Here is a 23011-nt window from a genome sequence, read left to right as displayed (position 1 = left end):
GCCTGATTGTCCTGCTGGAATGGCTTCAAAGCAACGGATTCATATTGTGAAAGCAAAGCTTTACTTCTCTCGTTCAGTGGTTCCGCCGCGGATGCGCAAGTTCACCTTGACTGCAGACACACCCCCTGGGACACACCCATTGAAACCCATCACGTGACTCACCGGGCCTGCTTTCGGCGCTTCGCACGAGGCCCCGTTTTCAGTCGCTCTGCTCAACTAGCGGCGGCGGCCGCGGCGGATGCGGCCGGTCAGCTCATAGCCAGCCGACCAACCCCGCAGCCTCCCACGCATGCGCCGAAGGGTCGTCTCGGGGTACGTGACTCGTCTTGCACCCGGCGAAGAGGAACGCCGCGTTCGCCGTGAATGAAAGCGAGGCTGGGCCTCCTTCTGTAAGCGTTGCACACGACCGAATGGCTTTGAGTGGTGGTCGGCAAAACCGGTACATCAAAGGTTAACCAAGCGAAACCAAGACTCAACCAGAGTAAGCCAAGCTTTTGCTTTGCATATCCAAGGTTAGTTGAGCTCAGCCGCAGCCATTTTAGTTTGCAACTGCGACTGATTACTATACACCATAGCGGTTGAGATAAACTACACATTGTTATGAAGGCGTGTCAGGTGTCAAAATTCCCGTAATGAACAGTACTAGAGTGTGAAGATGGGCTAGTTGGTTCATAATCATGAAGAAAAAAACAGCGCACAGAAACGGAACGGAAGACAAGAAAGACAAGAAAGGTAGCGCCCGTGTTTGTTTCTTTCTCGTCTTCCGTTTCGTTTGTGTGCGCTGTTTTTTTTCTTTTTTTCCCATGTCCTCGTAATGAGTTTCGGGACAATTTCCGTAAACCACAATTTACAGACCATTTCTGTGACCATACTTTTCCCTCAGTATCACATATACTTACCGCCATTGTTAATTCCGAAGCGTGTATAACTCCACTGTGAACTAATTATGACAAGGGAATGAAACTCGGCCCGTTAGGGGTCAGGTAGCTGTCATTGGTTCTGAGATATTTTTCAGGATATGTACAGTGCTCACGGAACGAAACGCGACAGATGAGCGTGACCGTGCCTTACATGCGCATTATCTCAGACGCATCGGAAGAGCCCGCGTAACAAGAGTGCGCGAGCAGACGATGTCACGAAATTGGCTGCGCGCACTGCCGGGCGACTACCGTCGGCGCACAAACGCGGTCCAGCGCTCCGGGCTTACAGCGCCCCGCTGTCGCTGCGGGGAACCACATCCCCGGTAACTGGCAACCGGAAGCAGTAAGCCTACGGTCAAACTGCTCTCACCCTCGCGGTATACCACAATGCCACACCTCGCTTCCACGGGCGTCCACGGGCGGCGCTACATGTGCCGGCAGCCACGCGCTGGCAGTGTCGCGTTTCAATCCGTGAGCACTGTACACTTTATTGAGAGCTACAGAGCTTTCACGAGAACGCTCTAGTTGTGCATCAAAGCGTTTTTTGTTTGGGAAGACACTAAAAATACTAAAAAATGCGACCAATGTACCACTAACAGCTTCGCTGTAAAAACTATGAAGGGGTTTCCTTAAAGGAGCCATGAAGAGAAAATACAACTTCGTTTAATTTGAAAGAACGAGGATTCAGTATCTGACTCAGCTCCATTAGAGCCACAAAAGATATTTTTTTTAACGAAAAAAAAGCAAGAAGTATTTAAAAACTTTCAACTTTTGCGCCACAGTGACGTGCTATGAGCAAGAATGACGTCATACGGGCCAACAATAAAACGTAATTTTTAGTGCGTCAACTGCACGTTAGCATTCACTTGATGCGGTCAAATGGAGCTACAGGCCCCATTACAGGCGTCCAGTCATGTTTCGTCGCGACAGGCCAGTTAGGCGGCCGCCAATCAGACAAACAAGGTTCCGTGACGTCATAGAAAAGTTGCGGGAAATTGGCTAGGGGGTCGCGACTGCTTCAAACGTTTTCTTTAATATCTCAGTTATTTGTTCGAAGATTGCGATGATATAGGTATCATTATTATCGGGACTAAGCAGTCTTTCTAAAAAACCCAACTTGTATTTTGTCTTCATGGCTCCTTTAACTCCTCAAATCGCCTCTGGAAGGCAGACCGCGTGCCCTTGTGCTTCGTGCTTCGGGTTTAATTTAAGCAACCCATCACAAAATACCGACGTTGAAGAAGCCGCCAGGGCTCGCGCAGTTACGTTTCCCGCATCAATAGTTCGGTTCCCTTCAAACTCTTTCGATAGGAGGTCTCTCCCGGCCGTCATTGAAGAAGGGAACTTCGTGTGGCCGCACGCACACCCTACGGCAGTCCGCTCATCCACCAGCCTGGCGGACTACCAAGTTCCGTCGACTGGAGGCTTTTTTGCAGCGCGCCGCACGCACCGATGAGCAATGACGCTAGGTCAACTTTTCATCGGGGAGCAGAGATAACGGCTCCCGCCGAAATGCTCCCGACAGCCTTCCCCAAAGCGCGCACTTCCATTCCTGATACACGCAGTACGTCAGCAGCGCCGCCTCCCCCCCTCCCGCTTCAAACTTCCTGTGCTCAGTGGACCGGCCGTGCGTCATTGTCGCTCCAACGTTCTGTCGCTCCAACGTTCGTCCACTGGGCCGGCCGTCAGGCGTCCGTGCCTTACCGGCTCTGGGTGACTGGTCCGGCATCGTTAAAACCTAATTCAAAGCGTTCATAACGTCCCGCGCCGACCCGGCGGGATGCCGCGCTTATCGCGTTCTCCAAACCGGACCTCGGTTACCAACAGCGTTCACCTTGCGAAATCTGTGTCGGCGCTACATCAGGGAGGGACGAGGCGAACATGGTTGTTTGCTCGAGAACGCTTCGTTAGACATCTGAAGCACGGGCTTATCATCATGCCTTCTAAGCAGCCTCGAGAAATCTGGGACTTACTGGCCAGCAGCTGGAAAGGGCGGGGGGCGCTGTGGCTCAACGCGCATCACCCACCGCTCGTTGTGCCCGGCGCGATGCTCGTCGGTAGCCACTATAGACGCCCTTCCTCTCTCCATGACTCTGTGCCCATCGTGCCGTACGCGCGAGTAGTCACCCGAATTCCCTTCACTGACACGATGAATGTGCACGATAACAGGCTTTTTTTTAACAGCAGAGCTGTTGTAGGTCGACTCTTTTCATCCGTCTGATGTAGGTCGTGCGTTACGCCGGTCCAAGGAGCGGCAATATAAATGGGAGGCGAAACGGCCCATTCCGGCAAGCGCTGGCGAGCGACCAGATAATAGAGAGTTTTAGCAAACCGTTTTCGACGGCCCGCTCCGGTATCGGCGGCACGGTCGGCGCAACCGGAGCCAATGCCGTTCGCGGCCAAGCGCGCCACGCATGCGCAATGGCGCTCCCGCTTGCTATCGGAGCGGAGCGGACCGTGAAAAACGGTCAGCTAAAACTCGCTAATGAGAGCTTTAGCTGACCGTTTTCCACGGCCCGCTCCGGTACCGGCGGCTCGCTCAGCGCAGCCGGAGCCAATGCCGTTCGCCGCCAAGCGCGCCACGCATGTGCAATGGTGGAGCGGAGCGTCAAAAACGGTCAGCTAAAACTCGCTATTACAATGAAAACGGACGTGGACTACAAAGCTTTGTAGCTGCGATGATGAAGGAGAGGCTAGCGGCATCTGATAGATGAAGGATAGCGGTCATAATTGATTCCGGGACTGCGCGGTGAAATCCCAATCGCGGCGGCCGCGCAGTTTCTTTTCCGGTGACAGATGCCGCTATCTTAACCTAGACCAAGCGTTGGTTACATTATTTGCCCGCCCTAGGAAGCGCCGTTTCTAGTGTAGTAGAAGGTAAGGTGTGTCGTTTGGAGGGAACACCATGAAGAGCGTTCTCCAGAGAACTGTTGCAGCCAGCGCCACCTATAAACTCAACAGTTAATTTCAACATATCACTGATATAAATTTTTTTGCTCCTACAAAAAAAAAGAAAAAAAAAACAGCGGCTTTCAAGCGAAGCCGCGTTCTTGTGTTCAGCAGCGTAATGCCCTTGCTCGGATTTAGGGAAATGTGCGTGGAAATCCACTTCTTGGAGACTTAACGACTTCGAGAAACGCCATGACACACTACAGGCAAATGTCCTAAGTCTAGCTGACTTAAACTTTCTGGAGTCCTTCGTGGTACTTATGGCCGTATTCTGAGTCTGTCCTCCACTCTTTGTGCTCCATCTACTCGGCTTAGTGAAGGACACAGCAGTGCACTTACAATTCAAAAATAGATTTGAAAAATCTCTTTTACTGGAGGTTAGAGTGTATACGAGGGATTCAGACTATCAGGGTTAGTCTCGTTGGCAAGTTTAAAGCCAGGTTCTTTTTATTTGCTGTTGCTTTATTTATATCCTTTGCGGTCGGACCTGATCACACAAGACGTTTCTGTTTACATCTGCTTTCTCCAGACTTCCTGCGAACGTAACGAAGTCACCCCGTCGCGGTCGGCGAGCGAGTCTGCAATCGTGCGCTGGCTCCGGAGCGATCACGCCACCGCAGCATAGTGATCTCGATCACGCCATCTCGCCGTATCGAGCTAAAAATATTTTCCAACCCAGTGTGGGTCCACGACGCACGTGCCAAACCGGCAGGTTGAATGAACGTCCGTGCACGCACTTGTTTCCGTCCGCGTAGATAGCAAAGCAGAGACGACGCTAGCACTCGCCTGTCTGGTATTTTTACCGCGAAGCAGTACATGTCGAATTCCCCCAGTTTTAAAAACTGTAGTCTGTCTTAGGTTACTTAAACGCAGAAATTTTGGTCTGTCCGTCCGTCCGTCCGTCCGTCCGTCCGTCCGTCCGTCCGTCCGTCCGTCCGTCCGTCTGTCTGTCTGTCCGTCCGCCCATCCGTCCGTCCGCCCATCCGTCCGTCTGTCTGTCTGTCTGTCTGTCTGTCTGTCTGTCTGTCTGTCTGTCTGTCCGTCCATCCGTCCGTCCATCTGTCTGTCCGTCCGTCCGTCCGCCTGTCCGTCTGTCTGTCTGTCTGTCCGTCCGTCCGTCCGTCCGTCCGTCCGTCCGTCTGTCCGTCCGTCTGTCCGTCCGTCCGTCCGTCTGTTTGTCTGTCCGTCCGTTGTCCGTCTGTCTGTCCGTCCGTCCGTCTGTCCGTCTGTCCATCTGCCCGTCCGTCCGTCCGTCCGTCCGTCCGTCCGTCCGTCCGTCCGTCTGTCTGCCCGTCTGCCCGTCTGCCCGTCTGCCCGTCTGTCCGTCCGTCCGTCCGTCTGTCTGTCTGTCTGTCTGTCTGTCTGTCTGTCTGTCTGTCTGTCTGTCTGTCTGTCTGCCCGTCCGTCCGTCCGTCCGTCTGTCCGTCTGTCCGTCTGTCCGTCTGTCCGTCTGTCCGTCTGTCTGTCTGTCTGTCTGTCTGTCTGTCTGTCTGTCTGTCTGTCTGTCCGTCCGTCCGTCCGTCCGTCCGTCTGTCTGTCTGTCTGTCTGTCCGCCCGTCCGTCCGTCCGTCCGTCCGTCCGTCCGTCTGTCTGTCTGTCTGTCTGTCTGTCTGTCTGTCTGTCTGTCTGCCTGTCTGTCTGTCTGTCTGTCCGTCCGTCTGGCTGTCCGTCTGTCCGTCCGTCCGTCCGTCCGTCTGTCTGTCTGTCTGTTTGTGATTCGATTCAGCCACCCGGCCAAAGTGAAACAAAATCTACGCAATAGTCTTATATACTCACAGACAAATGTAAACGTCGAAGTCCGGTTTCAATGTTCATATTCCCCACAATTCTTGAACAAGAACAGGACATCACGCTAAAATAAGACAGAGAATATCAATACATCAGTGGTATTTGCAGTGTTCCTTTATTAAAAAAAATTCATCGATGCTTGGTTTTTGCAATACCAAATGATATTCTACATCTACTGCAGAAAACCGTCGCCTGCTGTTGCCCGCGCTCCTGGCGGCATTTGAGAAAGCACACGCCAACAGCAACTAAAAGTTCCACTAGATAGGTTCCACGTTCTGCTTGGAACTCACGTGGAGTAGGGCAACGCGGTTCTATGAACGTTGAAGTAAGGCGCCTCAATTCACGCGCGTCTCCACCGTACAGCAGCGCTGGCATTCATGAACCCGGTCTGTAGCAGTGGAACACGGCAAATTTAAATTGACGTGAGCAAACGTTTTGTCTGTTTACCTTGGAAGGAGCGCGACGGAAGAGGAACAGCATGAGAAGTGAGCGGGGAAGTAAAAGTAGGCATTTACCTAGGAAATGCCGACAAATAATACCGTCTTTTGTCGACATTAGCAACGAAAGGAGCAGATACGCGGGTCATTTTTTTTTTTTTAGGTAACATCAGTTAGGTAGACTTGACCGGAGCTATGTGACCAAAACCTCCTGCACGGGAACGCTCGTACCAGCAGCGCGTGCCACTCTTCTTTCGCCGTCTTCTAATCCTTAAATGGCGTGACTGACTAGGTTTCCATTCTCAACCTCCCACCACCACCTCACCTGTAAAGGGTGCACCACTGCACAAAGGGTGTTACGGCGGGGAAGCAAACGCTAGCACGGACGCAAAGCGCACTTTCACCGCTCGCCCTACCGGACGCGCGCTACTCGCGATCGCACTACCCACATTACACACGCTCGTACAAATCGCACTCCCCCCCTCCCCCTCTCCATTGGCTCAGCAGAATTTCTTTCCTGTAAGGATCCAGGGATCCTAATCTGTGGATGTCGGTGAGGTAGTAGCAAGTAACTCTCTGACGCCAAATAAGCCTTTGCATGGGTTGACAATAATCGGAAATAAAGTCTGCCTGTAGTTTTTTATAGTTGCGTCAACTCATTTCTGCGTTGTTTCCGTACTTCTTCAGCACATATTGGGTGATCGAAGTTGTTTTCGTTAAAGTCAATTCAGGGCCCTATTCCCGACTCCGTGTTTTCAGCGTGAACTGGGAATTCGCCGAAACGTTTGTCTCATGGGCTTTCAGTTTTGGTTACGCGCTTCCGGTTGACAGAGAGGCTGTGCGTGCTTTCGTCATTTTGACATTTCAGGACGTTAACTAGTCCCAGTTCTAAAATTTGCCTTGTTTTTCTCTGCTGAAAGCGCATAATTCTTTGCCCTTTATTGAAAAACTATACAGAATGCATCAGCCGTGACCACGTACACCTGTCTTTGCTATTCAAAAATAATGTGGCTTGTAGGTCACGCCCTCTCTGGGATTGGCTGAGAAGACATGACGTAATAAAACCAATTGGTGAGAACGTTTACATCACACATTAGCAACTTCAGCCTGCGTAAAAGTGACGTGATGTTACGTAACAGCTTGCAAATGGCGGCCGTCGTCGCAGTGAAATAAGGCGAGAATTTTCACCGACCTTTGGCGCTGCGAAATCCCCGCGCAGTTTCGGACGACGAGCAGTTTAAAATTGTTTTCTAGCAAGAAACAACAGTTTTGACTGTTTGTAAGTAAGCGATAATTGAGAATAAAAATATTGTCCGGTATTTTGTGCTTATGTTTGGCAATAAAATAGCAATTATTTGTTTGGCGTAACCGCAGGGTAAGGAGGCAGTACAAGCCTCTCCATTACAAACAACCCAACGCATGGCATTTGTCCACACTTCTCCTAGTAAGCTGGTGGGTCACATGATCGAATTTAAGAGGAAAATAACGAAGAAAACCGACTGTATTATTCCTTACTGTGCTGACTAAGTTCGAGCTTGACAAATGAGTGAATCGGCATCAGTACACTGTGCCGTTAACAGGCGCAGCATTTCACTTTCCTGACTGCGTCATAGAATTGATGGCCATGGCTCTCTTTTCCTGCGGTCACGCCATAAACTTCTAACATAGCAACAGACGATAGCGTGGCGGGGGGGGGGGGGGGGGGGGGGGAGACGGCCGGGAAAGTGATAACGCAACAAAACTTCTATTGAATAATAGCGCTCAATCGTTTTACTAAAAGCGATTGAAATGAAAATATAGGCACGGCGAAATACATTGTGTGATGTTATTTAGCTCAAGACACGCCTTTCGCAAGCTTTCGTAGCTTTCGGATCAACGTTACTTGATCGCTTTGTGGTGTTGACGCCAATTTTAATCTAAAAAAATGTGTTTCTCTTGCCAGCCTCAGCCGCCGTCTTAATTTTTAAAGGACATGCCGAGTGTTTTTTTTTTACATCTTTTATGCACAGTATTGATAGCCTGGTTGTGATTTTTATATGCTAAGCGTAAAATTACACTGCATGTCGCCATAGCTACGTGCAAACGACACTGATTGCTCCCGTTTTGCTTACGCAAAAAACAGAGAATTCACGGTGAATTTATTAAGTTAAGGATAGAGACCTAAATGTGCCTTCTTGATTAAAAGAACGCTGCCCTTCTCGGTTGTGTACGTATTACTGGTCTCAAATGTGCCGAAGGGTTGATTAGCGCTAAATGATGCTGGCAAGTATAAAACCGCTTTGCTACAAGTGTGGTAAGTGGCTAAATGTAACCTGTCGTCGTAAAAGTTATAGCGTAAGTGGCCTTTTTTCATTGCAATAAAGTTTTCTCGCGATTCATAAATTTCATTTTGAAAGCAACCCCAAAAGAGTGACAGTAGAAAGGTGACCCCCCCCCCCCTCCCAACCCCCCCCCCCTCCCCAGAAAAAAAAAAATATCCCGGGCCATCTCCACTAACGTGAAACCTGGGGAGGGACGAAGCATGCAGTGTATAAGTGTATTCTTGGCGCCTTGGCGTTTTTGCCCACGGAGATGAAACCGTAGGGGGACAGATATATATATAGCTTTGCTATAAAAGTCTCGTGTCTTTGAAGCACGAAACGTTCTAGCGCGAGGCTTTGGAAAACGAGTGGTGTCCCGGTGTGGACTTTAAGTGCGCGTTACGTTATAGCGCAAGGCGTTTGAAAACAAGTGACCCGGTGTTTCAGTACCATAACTACATAGGACGACGACGACGACATGGGACGCCGACAGCCCGAGGACCTATGGTGCTCCGCCCCTAAAAAATAGTCGCCAAGAAGTCTAATCTAAGGAGCGTGCGGGGTTCGTCATAAACGGCCACCCACCTTTTTATTTCATTATATCTTATGTCTGTATCAACTTATATATACAACCACTTCGAATGGGAAGGGGAAAAAACACCGAGCATGGCCATAAGCTGGACTCAGGGAATATGTTTGCGGGTAGAGCAGAGCCGGGGCTGGTGGAGACATGTGTCACAGCGCTTCCAGGAATACTTATACAGCACCGGTTGCCTGTTCCCTGGGTTTGAATAAGGTTCAGAAAGACCCAGAGACAAGATAAATATGACAGTGACAGCGTCGAGCCAAGGCTAGTGCAATGTCATTAACATATGTATGGAATTGTTTTTGACCCGGTAGTGACCATTTTTGCAGCCCCTAAGGAATATCAAAGCCACAAGAGGCTGGTCTACAAAACATTATTCAAGGAGATCGGCAAATGAGGAAACACTGTAGCCACAGCAAAATTTAATCCTTCCCTGCAAATCCAGAAGAATTTTCTTTATCAAGGTGTTTTGGCCAAGGCTATTGAAAGCGTGTTGCTGGTTCATTTTTATATTGTCGTTTGAGATACGGCTCTCGAGGCTTGCATTGTGCTTACAAAGTGTGAGGCGCTTGAGAGTTTTGGTGCGGTCGAAATTCATGTGAAAAAGTGGAGACACAGCCATTCGCACTTAGGAAAGCCACCAGCTCTTTGTTGACTGTACAGTTACCCACAGAAGAGACTTACACAAGAGCGGTGGCCTAACCGTATAGATATGTCGAGTGGCTTCTTTGGTGCTAGCTGAAAGAAGCGCTCCTCGCATGAACTCATTCCGGTACCGATAGCCTGGCTGTACCTCAAATCATTTATTTCACCATGGTTCGGATTATTGTTCACTATAGATTTGATATGTTCCGCTCACCACACCCGTCGCATTGACAGCAGTCACACTACAGGCACCATTTTCCACATGCTTCCAGCAGTTGAAAGGACTAATTATTCATGATGGTCTGTTTTGTCGTGTGGAGCCGCAACACAGCAGCACTAGGCGCCATAACCAAAATTTGTAATACAGTAATCGCCTATGGTAGGCAATGAAGTCTTAGAAACAGTCACCGAATACGCATATCTTGGGCAAGTCATAGTTGCTGATTCAAACCCTGAACGGGAAATTCCCCACCGAATAAGCATGGGGTGGGCTGCGTTTGGTAAGAACTCCGACATCCTGACTGGTAAGCTTCCTCTGTCACTCAAAAAGCTTGTACTTAATCAATTCGTTCTTCCAGGAATGACTTAACGGGCAGAAACTTCGGGCCTCACCAAACGACTTGAAACCAAACTTAGATCGGCACAACGGGCCATGGAACGCCGAATGCTAATGGTCACGTTGAGGGACAGGAAAACAGAGCATGGATTACGGAACAGACCCAGTTGGGGGACATTCTAGTTCAAATTAGACGAAGGAAATTGGCATGGGCTGGTCGCGTAATGCGAATGAGGGACAACAGGTGGATGTCGGAGTGTTATTTCCTGAGTTTTGCTGAGGGATGGGTGAGGGCACGGGAATTTTTGTCTGGTGGTACGGTAAAATTGGGTAATTTCCTGATAGGTAAGAAGTGGCGTCGGAGCTGCGGTGACCTCTGGGGCTCGGTGGGCCAGTTCGCGAGCCTGTTGGTGGGCAAAGTTGTTGCCCGTTACAGAGGCATGGGCAGGTGTCCAAACGATCGCCACTCGGTGAGATGGACGGTATCGCTGAGGTAACCGTAGGGTCGTTGGTGCAGCCCTCCCTGAAAGGAAACTGCGGCCGGCTGCTTGAGAATCAGTGATGATGACTCTGCTGGAGCATTGGATGAGGGCTAAGGCAATGGCGAGTTCTTCGGCGTCTCGTGGGGATGTCGTACGGATGGATGCGCATGAAGTTAAATGAGCACCAGCCGGAAGCTTTGGCTGGTGCGCTTGGTAATGACTGAACAGCTCACCTCGTTGAGGGAGCCGATATACACGGTGCAACTGAGGGAAAAAAATATAACAGTAATTCCGAAAAAAAAAATGCGTTCACCATGTACTTGGCTTGGCTTTGTCCTATAGGACGAGCAACGGCGTCCTGTTCAAATTCACAAATTGGCTGATGTAAATCGTTACATTCGCAATCATTACATTCGCAGCGAGAGATCGGTGCTGCGGTGCGTCTACAGCTCGTCCTCAAACACATAGCCGCTGCCACGTTCCGATCCGCCGTTACCAACCTCCCTCTTCTGCGCCTTGAGATGCACGGAATATCGTCCGAACCAACAGCGGTGTTTCTCAAGCACCAGCGGTCGCAGTCTGTCCGCACATGCATGGAGTCTTCCAACCTCACTTCTCGAAGCGGGCTGCTCTTCCGCACTAGGCACAGCTTACGCTCCTGCGCTCAAAATAAGGGAGTGCCGCGTCCAGCTTTCCTTGAGCAGAACCACGCGGTGGGGAGAAAAACGGCACATGGCGTGCCAAAGTTGAACAAACTGCGGTGCCCCCTAATAACCCCAGGGCTCCCTCGGCACGCATGTCAAATTGAAGCCATCCCTCAGACCATGATTTTTCCCGTCAGCGCTTACTCATTCGGGCGCGGCCCTTCACACAGTGCAGGCCCTCTTGGAAATGGCCTGCACGATGGAGGAGGCGGCGCCAGCGAATTATGTGCGTCCCGACAACGCCGGGCGTATTGCTGGTCTCGGCTGTGTGCGTACACTTGCGTCAGGATAAAGGTGAGGGAGGGCTCCGGCGTATTATCTAGAGAATCAGAACCAAGTGGCTGGAAAAGCTGCTCGAGGGGGCTGTCACCTCGGTACGAACCCTCGCCCTCGCCCACCGAGCAGCCAGCATTGGAAGCCGTGCTGAAAACGAGACCGCTGCGCCTTGGCTTTTGAGCCGTTAACGATTATTCTTTTCCAGACGGGCTTCGTGCAATGAGAACGTGGTTTTCGCCAGCGTATACGACCGCCTACCTTTTATGTTCCGGGTGGGCAGCGAAGGGGGAAGGGTGAAAGGGTGGCTTTCGTGCGCCTCTAATTGAATGGTGGCGTGCAAAGGGCGCGTCCGCCATAGCGCTAGCGGTGCAGGACCTTAGGGAAGGTCTTGGGCAGCCACGCCTGCATCGATCCGCCGCGTGTACGCAAGATTGCCGCCTCCGGGCCAGTCTGCGGTTCTGGCTTAGTCATATAGCTTTATTTTTTACATATACTAGCTCGGAATCCGGAGCTAGGGCCTAGGCGACTCGTTTTGAAGCTGTCCGTGCCAGCGTAATTATGAATCACGCGAAGAGTAAAGATTTGCACTAGCATCGTGATTGTCTTGTCCGTCAAGTGCAAACACAAGAAAGTGATCGTTTTGGGGGTAGCAAATAACACACTTTACAAGTGGGAAGGTTAAATAATGCCTATTTATTTACTTTTCCCCCCTTTCAGCACGAGGACTACGCGAACGTTTTACCGGGTTACCGCGATGTAGCTCACACTCCGGGATTTTTCGTTTTGTGTGCGAATCGCAAAATTATCACCACCAAGGCCAACGCTTTTCTGGGCATTTTGCATTTTGGGCTTCCGCTGCAGAAGGAATGGGTACGCGCGTATGCGACGGCACAACTTTAGGCCTAATGTTACGCCCACCGTCCGCCCAACCAGCGTTCGTCGCACGGCGTCTCAGCTCGTCCAGCCACCGCTTGTGCGGGTTGTAAACCGGAGTGTTAAGCGAGTGCAAGTCCGAGCAGGTGGCATAAAGGTTGAAACAGGAATGCCGGCGACTAAATGCCGACACTAGCGGCAACAAAACCAGCGGCAGGCCGCCTATGCCGCTGCTAAAGCGAGCGCAAGTGATCGGTTAGTAGCAAAGCGTGGTTGGTACGGTGTGCGAGGGTGGTGCAAGAAACGCCGTGTGGCGGGCTTCTAAAGCCCGGGCGAGGCGGGCGCACCGGGCCGACTTTCAAGTTGTCGAGGGAGAGGGACGAGATGCTGCTGATGATAACTTTATTTTAGCCAAAACTGGGTGAAAGGAGGAAGGGAAAGTGGAAGGCTTTTTCCGGGTTTTGGTATGAGAGTGATCTTGGCTACCTTCCACTCCGGCCGGAAGGTGCCAGAGTCCCAGGAATTGTTCATGTACTATGTGTGATGCTCACGCATTCCTGGATATCCACCCATGGCTCCCCCAGGATCTTCCAGTATTTTTAAGGTGTAGCATTGTTTGCCGAGTACACCCAGAGCCAGGACCGTATAACAGGCTGCATTTCTACAAAAATGCATATTTGGCGGAAGTAAGATTTGTAATCGTTATAATAGCGTAAACGGGGATAATTGGTCGCACAGAATTTTGAAAAACCAGGAACTAATAAAAATAGAAATATAGCGAAAGTGGCGAACCATGTAACGCCCTGCATTTCAATGAAAATGCAGATTTGGCGGAACTCACACTTTTAATCGTTATAATAGCGTAATAGGGGATAATTGGTTGGACAGAACCCTGAAAACCAAAAAAATAAGAAAAATAGAAAAAAATATCAAAAATGGGGAACCGTGTAACGCCCTACATTTCACAAGAAACGAATATTTGGCAGGAGTAGCACATTTAATTGTTGTTACAGCGAGATTGTAGATAATTGTTCATGCTAGATTTTGAAATGCCAAAACAAAAAGAAAAATAGAAAAAATGTCGACAAAAGACGATACTAGTCTTTCGTCGGCATTTGCCAAGTAAATGCCTCCCATCGCTTTCCCGCTCACCTCTCATGCTGTTCCTCTTCCGTCGCGCTCCTCCCGAGGGAAACACGGTGGAAGTTTTCTCACGCCAATTTAAATTTACCGCGTTCCACTGTTCCAGGCCGGGTGCCTCGATACCAGGGCTGCCATACGGTAGACACGCGCGTGAATCGAGGCGCCCTACATCAGCGTTTATAGAACCGCGTTGCCCTACTCCACGTGCGTCCACAGAAGAACGTGGAACCTATCTACTGAAACCTTTCGTAACTGACGCCGCTTGATTTCTTAAAATGCCGCCAGGAAATAGAGTGGCGCGGGCGACAGAAGGCGACGGAGTGATTTTTTTTTTTTTTCTGGAGGGGTTGTAGTATTTCATTTTGCGAAAATCAAGCATCCATGAATTCTTTTATAAAGTAACACTGTGGATACCACTTATGTATTTGTTGTCTGCCTTATTATTGTGTAATGTCTTGTTCTTATTTAACAATATTGACAAGTATGAACATAAAACCGGACCTAGACGTTCATATTTGGCTGTGGGTATATAAGACTATTACGCAGATTTTGTTTCACTTTGGCCGCGTGGCTGAATCGAGTCACAGACAGACAGACAGGCCAAAATTTCCGTGTTTAAGTGCCCCAAGAAAGACTATCGTCTTTAAAAAACTGGCGAATTTTGCACTAAGTCGCGCAAGGCTTGAACCATAGCAAAGCTGCAGGATTTCTTTCCACATGAGCAGTGAAGGACACATCACCCCGCATTTGTACAAGTTTGAAATTGTTTATTTACGTGCTCCGTCGTCTCTTTGCACTGTGCTAGTAGTAGTCATCGTCATATGAATCGATATTGCCGTGATCCTCATGCAAGCATTACATGTGCGGCAGCGCTTGACCACAGACGGGGCGTAGTGGCGACGCGTAATTTCACGACACATGTGCGCGGCGTTCCTGGAGTCGCGTCGAAATTTCGTGTAGCAGGTGTTGCGCCAGCTGTGGCATTGTTGGTTGTTAGGCAACGCGAGGCCCCCCTCGGAGTTTTCGTCAGTTTTTCTTTTTGTTGTTGTTGTTGCTAAAGCCACCGCGCGAGCCGGGGACGCTGGGCGGCCACCGCAAGTCACGCGCTCACGAGTGCTCGGCATTTCCTTGGTATATTTAACGCGTAACATGCCACACATTACGGCCAGCTACAACAGCCGCCGCTGCTAAAATGGTAAAAATGGAGAACCGTGTAACGTTCTGCATTTCCACAAAAAATGCAAATTTAACACCCGTAATCGTTATAATAACGTAAATGGGGATAACTGTTGAGACAGGATTTAGAAAAACCAAAACATTTGGCTGTGAAGGACTCACACTCCATACAAGCGGCATAAATGCTACGCATTTGTAGACAGTTCCTTGAACTCCTGCAGATTTTCTTATTTTTCCAGCGTGCTATTGCAGCGACCGTTTCTTCCCGTACAGTATATTTTTGCAAGATACTCTATGTGAGTGAGTGAGTGAGTGAGTGAGTGAGTGAGTGAGTGAGTGAGTGAGTGAGTGAGTGAGTGAGTGAGTGAGTGAGTGAGTGAGTGAGTGAGTGAGTGAGTGAGTGAGTGAGTGAGTGAGTGAGTGAGTGAGTGAGTGAGTGAGTGAGTGAGTGAGTGAGTGAGTGAGTGAGTGAGTGAGTGAGTGAGTGAGTGAGTGACCGGATGAATATTCATCCCACAGTATAATTTTTAAAGTGCTTGGTAACTACCACCCGCTCTCACTTTCGGGTACAATGGCCTCTTTAAGGGGACTTTGGTTACGGGAAATGGTTATAAGTCAAACCACAACCCATAATCTTCAAAAGAGTTTTTGCCACGTACGTACACTGTCTCCGAAAGCATGCGCAATTCTGCATAATTCATGGGCTGGGGCCTGAATGAGGTCGCGCTGCTGTTTCCGCAGTGCTTAAATGACCGCACGGGATTTACGAAAACGCTACAAAATTATTTGTACTGAAATAGGCGAAGACAAACCATTCCATATTTATCGCTGAGGACAAATTTGAAAACTGCAACGCCTTTCTTTAATTTGCGCACTCCGTAACAATGCTGCAGGCTCCTCGTTGAATTGAATACGCTTGAAATGAATTAATTTTAAGTACGTCTACTCCGCAAGAAAGGTCAGCTAAGTTGGTTTTGCTTCCAGCTTGTGCTGAACGGCTCGGATTAAACTGTGCGCTGGATAAATGTGCTTCGTTGATAAAAGTGTTTTTTTTTTCTTTTTTAATGCTTTTTCGACAACAGTTACCAGTGGACGCGACGGATTTTATCTGACGTTTTAATAACGGAGCGGAATCGACATGCAACGGCCAAACACGCTGTCAGATGGGGAACCACTGATAGAATTGAATTCGATTAGGACCTGACGGTGAATTTTTCTTTTCTTTACGAATGATTCTCCCTGTCCTTGTCCTATTCATTAAACTGTTGTCAGAATACCGGCGCCCGTCTCCCTGTGACAAACACAATATAGCGCGCGACATATATTGATTCTTCCTTCCGAGTCCGTGCCCTATTCGCACGTCGCCCACCGTTGGCGGCGCCTACCTCGGGGTTGTTCGCGCCGCCTCCCCGTCCTCCCGTTTTCGTAGGAAGGAATTCGCGGCCGATTTGTTTTCTGACATGTGACAGATCTTGACAAAGCGAATTCTCCTCCGGTGCGCGCAAACGTCGGCTCTCGGTAGGCTTCGCTCGCCGAGGCTCCCCGTTCTCGGCTCAAAAGAGGGCGTATAGGCCGAGATTGGGCACTTGGGCCGCCACTTGCCCGAGCGCAGAAGCGGGGAAACAACAGCGGGGCGCTGCTCCGCTATTCCTCTGCCCGTGGCCGCAGCCGAACCTGACTGAGCAATCTCGCCTCGAAATGGTCTGCACGTGATGTGATTTCCGCCCGAGCACGTACGGTTACGGCGCCCACGTCAGAGGACAACGCGCAGGTTGCTTTATGCTGCGCACAGTCGGCAAAAAAAGAGGCTGCCACGAATTATTGTTGACGGGAGTGGCGAAATCCTCACGCGCGGCTGTGGGGCGTAAAAATACGCTGGCAGCCAGAGTGCCCGGGTGTAGCAACTTTGCAGCGACATCAAAACAGAGAGCATGGCGAGTTACGTTCGGAAAGGCGAAAAAAATGACACGGGTGAACAACATTTTTGTTTACTCCTCAACAGTCGTCCGTGTAACACCAGGACCGTGAGCTTCGCCTTAGTGGAAGGCTCCAGATTAATCTTTACCCCTGGGGCCGTTAACGAACGCCGAAATTTCGACACACGGGCGATTTCGCCTTCAGCCTCCATCTGAAAAGCGGCCACCGCAGCCGGAATCAAGCCCCTCTCTTTGGACTCCTCAGCACAGCGCATTGGCCACTGAGCCACCGCGGTCGGTTTTTTGAGCCTTTTCAAACGTTTTCAGCGACAGATGTCAAGAGATTATTATGTAGGGTACTTTCATAGCGGGTACCTCTTCTTGGCGAGTGTCTGTCCCCATGCATCCGTCGCCGTGTACCAGTTATCGTAACAGCGCATGCGCTTCCGAGCACATATCTCAAAAAAAGATCCTTTTACACTTCGGGGGTTTTCGGGATGTGCCCAGGCTTCCCTGCTTCGTGAGTGGAAATCATAGCCACTAAGAGCTACGAGTACTCTTTTTTTTGCCAGGGAGATACAGGTGGACTCACAGAGGGCGGTTGCGCATAACGATTAACAAACAATTACAGAAGCCAACTAACCCCGAACAAGAGGAAGGCCCTTTGAATGACACTTGGCGACCATCAAAACACAGACAGACAGACACACGCGTACAAGGTATACAGCCACTCCGGTGGACCACTTTGCACCGCGTAAACGCTCTGCACCAAGTGAGTGAGTGAACAACTTTTACTGAGCTTCAAATAAAGAATGGTGCGCGCAGGTGCCAGATGTGGTGGTTCCCTATTCGCGGGACACATATGTGTCCAGTAATTTTTCTGCTCGAGCCACCAGCTGTTGCTGGACGCAGCATGTTCCTAAAAATACACTTAGTTGGTCAAGAAGTTTCCGCTTGCCGGTGGGTCATGCAGCACTTCCGCAAGCTTTCAAATCCCAGTATAACAAAAACTTTTAACAAAGTATTTTTTTAATCGTGACACCATACGAGATCTCACATTTACCGGACACTGCCCCACAGCCCAGTGACACACCTTGACGAAAACCTCGGCAGTGATTACTATCTCATCACTCCCCGCATACCCTTAGTTCTCAAACCCCTCCGCAGAGGCACCGCACACCTCACGAACTAGCCAAACTTTTGCAAGGATCCCACCCCCTTACCATCCATTGGCCCCAACCTGGACGACTGGGCACAAGCCGTACAACAGCGGGTCTGCCCCCACACCCAATCTATAGCCCTCACCGACGCCAAGCCAGCGGCCGATCCACACCTCCTCCACATGTGGTATGGTCGTCGGAGCCTTTCTAAAAGATGAAACGCCAGCGCTACAACCATCCCCTCAGGAAGCGTATAGCCCGCCTAAACAAACAAATACAAACGTACTTCAGCCAGCTCCACAACCAAAACTGGCGGGACTTAATTCTGCTCCCGCCAGCAAGGTACACACCCGCAAGACCTGGCACCTTCTCCGCTCCCTTCGGGGCAACCACTCCGCTCAACGTCAGTCAACGTATCATATCCATCAACTCATTCGCTACCATTCGCAATCCCCTCGCGAGCTTCTCCACATCATCAGACCGCCCCTATTTGGTGATCCCGTCACCCCTCTCCCTCCCCGGACCTTCAATACACCGCCCTACCCCCATCGCCGACATGGACCTCCCCTTCATGATGCCCGAACTCCAGTCCATCCTTGCCCTCCTAACCCGCGACACCACGTCGGGCACAGACTCTTCTACCTATTGAACTGTCCGTAACCTCTCAGGCGATACCCTTTAAGACCTCTTCACTTACTACAACAACCACTGGGAAGCCTGCACGTACCGCGCCCAGTGGCGCCACTCAGACATCACCCTTGTCCCCAAGCCCAACAAACCCATCTCCGTCCCCACCCTCCGACCCATCCCCCTCACCTCCTGCCTCAGCAAGATCTATGAACACCTCGTTCACCAGCGCTTCGTCACCAACCTCGAAAAACGGAACCTCTGCTCCCTCACCATGTCCGGTTTCCGGCAACAGTTCTCCACCCAAGACGTCCTTATCCAAATAAAATAACAGCTCCTGGACCGCCATAGCCGCGACATCCCCTAAGCACTCTTCACCCTCGATGACCAAGGGGCCCTCGACAACGTTACGCCCCAAGCCGTCCTCGATATCTTCAACCACATTGGTTGCGACCACCGCACCTACCAATTCATCTCCGCGTTCCTGCGGAACCGCACTGACAACCTCCGGCTCGGCCCTCTCCAATCCCTTATCTTCCACACCACTGCCAAAGGCACACCGCAAAGCTCCGTAAATCTCCCCCTTACTCTTTAACATCGCCCTCCTCCAACTACCCAGCCTCCTGAATGCCATCCACGGTATCCACTATGCGCTTTATGCCGAAGACCTCACCATATGTACCACCAGCGGCTCCAGCGGCGCGCAACAAGATGCCCTCTAGCAAGCCATCACCCCCGCCATGGCTTACCTCCACCGTATAGAAGGCGTAACGGTCGAACCAAACAAGTCAACCCTCCTCGTCCTCCGAACCCGCACCCGCGGCCGCCCCCCACAACCAACTCTGGACCCACCAGCGACCATCCACTCCCATACCCCAAGCCGCCACCCTTCGGGTACTTGGCGTCCTTTTTCACTACGAGGGCTCCGGCGCCACTTTTCTCCCACAAGTCCCCAAGATGATTACCCAACTCACACACCTCATTCGGCGCATCCGCGGCTCCATCTGCGGCCTCAAAGAATCCGACAACTGAAAACGTGTGCAAGCCCTCCTCATCAGTTGCCTCACGTACAGCTGCCCTTTCGTGAACCTCAAGATACAGGAAGCTAGCAAGCTGGACGCTCTGACCCTCAAGGCCTACAAAGCAGAATTTGGCTTCCCTACCTACACCTCCAACACACGCCTCCTCCACCGTGGCCTCCACAACGCCCTCACCAAAATCTTGGAAACTGAACGCACCTTCCACCTGCACTGACTCTCCCTCACACCGGCCGGTCTACGGGTACCACAGCTCATCGGACGCACGGCCCCTGCCACTCCACACGGGCCCCAACGTGTTCCCCTCTCCCTTCGTCGACGCATCCACGTCCCTACCGTCCCCAAGCACATTTTTCTTTTCTCTTGTTATTCAATATTGTACCCCTCCTCTCTGTAACGCCTCACGGCATTGAGAGTAAACAAATGAAATGAAATGAAATGCACCCCTTCTACAACCGAGGCCGCCGCAACGCCCGTGTCTCATTCCTCGGAAAACGCTACGGCACGGATCCCAATGCCCGCTATACCGACATGACCCAGTCCTCCACCTACCACAGCACCACCATCGCAGTCCTCACCACGGAGGGCCGATTTCCACCACGGCCTCCTACCGCCACATTCCCACGCTCACCGCCGATTTCCTTGCCCTCGCCTACGCTGCCCTGACCCGCCGCCACCAACCCTACCTGACCATCATCACCGACTCGCAGCAAGCCTGCCACCTCTACCGAGCCGGCCTCGCCCCGCCAACAGCCATTCACCTCTTTCAACGCCTCTCTGAAGACACCGACCTCTCCAGCGCCTGGACCCCCAGCCACTCCGGCCTCGCAGGGAATGAGGCAGCCCACGCCGCAGCCCGCGCACTCATTACCCGGGCACTTCCCTCTCCCCGCCTTTTCCACGCAACTCCCCCACCCCCCGACCCACCAGCCCTGACCCCTCTGGACCCCACGTACAACTGCACCATCTCCCACTGCACCAACTCCCGACACCGATACTCCCCTAACTTTCCCTCAGCGCCCAACAAGCCTACATCCTGCGCCGACTAAAGACCGAAACCTACTTTAACAACATCATCCTATCCCAACACTTCCCCTTCTATCTTTCCACCCAACTGCCCACATTGTCACATCCCTCTCAACACCTAACACCTCGTCTTCTCCTGCCCCCAACACCGACACCCCAACCCCTCCCTTCCCCTGAGCAGTGGGAGTCCAAGCTGACCAGCTCCGCACCGGAGCGCCAGGTCGCCCGGGCGCGCCCTGGAGGCAGCCCGGACAAGAGCACTCCTGTACTTAGGAGGCTGACCACACCCTTCTACCCGTTCCGTCTAAGCTGAATAAACGTTTTACCAGCATTGAAGGACTCTGGTTTTACCAACCAACCAACCAAAAGCTCTGCGAAACGTCCCGGAGAAAAGTACAAAACAAAACAATGACATCACGGTACAACACAAAACCATGACAAATTTCAAGTTTTGTTTGTGAGTTCGAATTGTATGACCAAGAAATAGAAATTTCTTTTAGATGCGAAGCATCTCATGGTCGGGTCCCTCCCTTGTCGTTGCCGTTGCTGCGCCGTCCACACCCCCACTGCGCGTGCTCGGCTTGCTGAATGCCCGGTGGTGTCTTACCCTTCTATGGCTCCTGGAAGGACAGTTTTGCCGGTGTCTTCCTGGGCCGGCACGAGACGAGCACGCTTGCCTTTAAGTGCTCCTGGAGCGACAGTGTGGCCGGTGTCTTCCTGGGCCGGCACGAGACGAGCACGCTTCACGCGCCTTCGACGTTTCATCGTCGTCAGCAGCGGCGTGCGTCGGCGAGTCTCGGCGGGCCGTGATTACAAGCAGCCCACAACCATTCGGGAACGTGCATCGACCTCATCTTCAGCAACTTTAGGGTTCATTGACTACAACAGCCCTGGACTTTACATTTCACAGACCATAAGGCGGTCTTAATCAAAGCGGAACGTCAACCAAAGCTCGACGACACCGACCTTGAAAATGATGATGATAATGTTTAAATAAAGACAAACTCATACCACGTACAACGTCTCTCTCTCTCTCTCTCTCTCTCTTTAATGCCTCTCCACTCTAACACCCTCCCTCCAATAAAACTACACCATCTTCCTGTAGGTGAACCCTGAGTAGTATGCGAAACAGCCATGGGGTCAACGCAATTTCCCATTTCGTAGTTTCGGTGAGTGAAAAGTGTGGTAGTTTCCATGGAAACCAAACGGTAAATATAACGGTAGCTACGTACCTCACCCTCACAGAAACGACGAACTGAAAACTAATGGGCACTTGAATCGACCCCATGCCTGCTTCGCAGACTACTCAGGGTTCCCCTACGGGAAGATGGTGTAATTTTTTTTTTACGGAACCTTGTTTGAACTATGTAAGTTGACAAACGACGATTAAAGAGAAGCGTTTTTTTTTATTTGATGGAGCACACATACGCATCACACATTTCAAAACACTGCTCTTATGACTACCTAAGTAGAGCTGGCGATAAGCTGGAAACGGAAATATATCCTCAGTTGAAGCACCCGTCATTGCCTTGCTTGAAAGGTAAGGATCTAGGGTTTTTTTTATTAAATTGGGGCTATCAATTCATACTCTCAGATACTCAAAAACATGATTTCGTACTCAGGTCGATATACTCATCATGCCAGCGTACTTGTTTACATAATACTAGACAGCAAACAATCGGTTCAAGAAGGACGTACGATGGCTCCTTCTTTTGAACATAACAGAAAACGTGGTGGTGGCGTATCTATGTTAGCTTTAGGAAAATTGAATATCGTTTCCTCGATGAGTTTTTATACACCACCCCACACTATAAGATAATTACGGCAAAGTCTGGTACCTATATATCTCCAAGTGCCATCTTTCGCGTCCGGCTGATTCGGGTGGCGTTTACTCTTTCATAGATTATACTCGGGAGTTTGTAGGCGGACATTAATGTAGTGTACTGCGTCATGTAACGTTCACGTTATTTTGGTTATCCGGCAGTACTCTCCCCCGAGAGAAGGAGTGGGAAGAGGAGGGTGTGCGAAGGCAGAAATGCCGGCTGTCGGGAGGGTCACAGTCATGATCGGGACAGATTTGACTGGGGGTATTAGAGAGTTTTAGCACTCCGTATTCTCCGTCTGTTCTGTGGTTGCCCTGTTGGGCGCGTAGGCGCGGCGAGGAGGGCGCACCCCACCGTAACGAATGCGCGAGCATGGTGAGGGCCCGTCGCGGAACTAATTCCCCCTACCGAAACGAATGCGCAAGCGCCCGGTTGGGTACCGGTCAACACGGTAACCACGGAACAGATGGAGCATACAGAGTTCCAAAACTCTCCATTATTACCGAACCAATATAAATGACGCAGCATTCAAAAATACAAACAGGTCTTTTCACAAAAAAAAACATAGACGGGACTAACTTGAAATC

This window comes from Haemaphysalis longicornis, unplaced genomic scaffold, assembly GCF_048455015.1.
Source record: "Haemaphysalis longicornis isolate Haplotype H1 unplaced genomic scaffold, Haemaphysalis longicornis Haplotype H1 scaffold_2, whole genome shotgun sequence".
Taxonomy (NCBI): domain Eukaryota; kingdom Metazoa; phylum Arthropoda; class Arachnida; order Ixodida; family Ixodidae; genus Haemaphysalis; species Haemaphysalis longicornis.
The sequence above is the reverse complement of the archived record's forward strand: the minus strand, read 5'-3'. Positions refer to the sequence as shown.